We start from the raw sequence: 1,719 nt of genomic DNA on the forward strand, positions 1-1,719 counted from the left end.
TGCTTCATGGTCACCATCTTGTACACCAGAGACTTCGCCATATATTCAAGCTGACCCTGCAAAGCGAACACCGCAAAAAAAATTTGGGTTCGTGAGCGATCCTAGCTAATAGTATGAATGGTTGTTGAAAAAATATAACGCATGTCCAAAAAGCTTACATCAGTCAAGGCAGTGACTCTATCCCCGTTGTAGTCACGCAGGCAGTGCATTCCATAGATCTAGCTTTCCTCCCTGAAATTTGCCACATACCAATGATCAATAACTGCAATCACATAGGACGGGTCACTTTATATATGCATGGCACACCGCACCTGTCGCAATGCCCGTGCACTTCGGTGTTGAACTCTAGTGTCCAGCCTTCAGACGACAGCCGGACCCCAGGGATGCACTCGTGGATGTAACGACGCAGGTTAGAAATCACCCTGGTGGCATATTTCTTGTGCTTATCCTGCACGTCATTAGAAAGTTCTTGTGTCTCTACTGGGTCCATCACCAAGCACCTTTTCTTCTTCAAGTTAACTGCATACACAACCCAGCTATCGCGGTGCTTCAACACCAGCAACACCTGCAATGTAACGCGATGTCTGTAACACACATTCCCTTTTTGGGCACAATCTATGTTTTTTATCAGTCATTAGGCCGACCAAACGATCGCCATATGAAGTGAAAAGATAGACTTACTTCTTAGCATGCTTCAATCCTGACTCATGTGTGCTCCTCTGTTATCATTGTCGCAATGTACTCATAATCAAGGTCTGATGCCCGCTCTGCTTCAGACAATTCAAAATCAAGAATTAGCTTGTTCTATCGCCAACGCATCCATCCAGTTTCACTTAGCGCTATTTTTTGGTGGATTTAACTCTTACCCCAAGCCTAAAGTCTGGTATCATCCTGAACCGTTCTGGAAAACCAGCAAAAATTATTGCCTCCTCATTCCACACCAAACGGAACATATTAGCCATGTGCTCAAGCTCAGGATCACCATCGCGGTTGAAGTACATCTCGATCTGTGTTCCTATCATCTCCGTGGTGTACGGATGCGTATGAGTGTACCATGCCCTGCATTTTTGCATTTTGACTGACACATTAGAACTTTGATCAACAACACATGTCCACACAGCACAACAACTATGGAATGGTATTACCTTGCAAATTCCATGGTAGAGCATCTGTCCATATTATCAAACATCCCCATGACATCGCAGCCAATTGGCTCCTCGGGATGAAGACCAAGCTTGCCTGGGTACTTTTCCCTCATCTCTTTCTTTGGCTTGATGAACTGACAAAGATGTGGCGGTACCCGCACTATTTTTTATTAATAACACAATAGGGAATGTCAGCATGCTTAATTTCACTATGACTACCAGTCAATTGCTAAAGAAATGTTGACGACTGTATCTTTTTATGTACCCTCTTTATCACTAGTTGTTCCTTGATGGCCACCCTCTCGTATTATCGGATCACCTTGTGCTATGTAAGAAAAGCAAGACATCAACAATCAGTGTCGCCTAAACAACCATAATGCCTTTGATTTTTCACTTTGGGGATCGAACATACCTCCTGCCATTGCCCTGCGAATTGCTTCAATAACTGGATCCTCTGGAACCACCGCCTCTTTTCCTTTGTCCTCTGCATAACAACAAATTTTTTAATCAGTTTCATGTAGTATGTCCCAACATTTTTTTCTTCACACAAGTCTTCGATCATTCTTATTTCTAC

The 1,719-nt window shown here is 43.4% G+C and overlaps 1 protein-coding gene across 3 annotated transcripts in view; it reads right to left on the reverse strand.

Moving 5' to 3' along the window:
• Positions 1–1,161: 1,161 nt before the first annotated feature.
• Positions 1,162–1,719, reverse strand: part of LOC119355831 — a 4,092-nt gene continuing 3,534 nt past the window's right edge. For all 3 annotated transcript variants that reach the window (XM_037622717.1, XM_037622715.1, XM_037622716.1), the window contains 3 exons: positions 1,558–1,629; positions 1,411–1,470; positions 1,162–1,279 (listed from right to left, as the gene is read on the reverse strand). The gene's annotated coding sequence lies outside the window, so the exon portion shown is untranslated. The remainder of the gene's footprint in view (positions 1,280–1,410; positions 1,471–1,557; positions 1,630–1,719) is intronic.

The sequence above is a fragment of the Triticum dicoccoides genome, chromosome 2A, assembly GCF_002162155.2.
Source record: "Triticum dicoccoides isolate Atlit2015 ecotype Zavitan chromosome 2A, WEW_v2.0, whole genome shotgun sequence".
NCBI lineage: Eukaryota > Viridiplantae > Streptophyta > Magnoliopsida > Poales > Poaceae > Triticum > Triticum dicoccoides.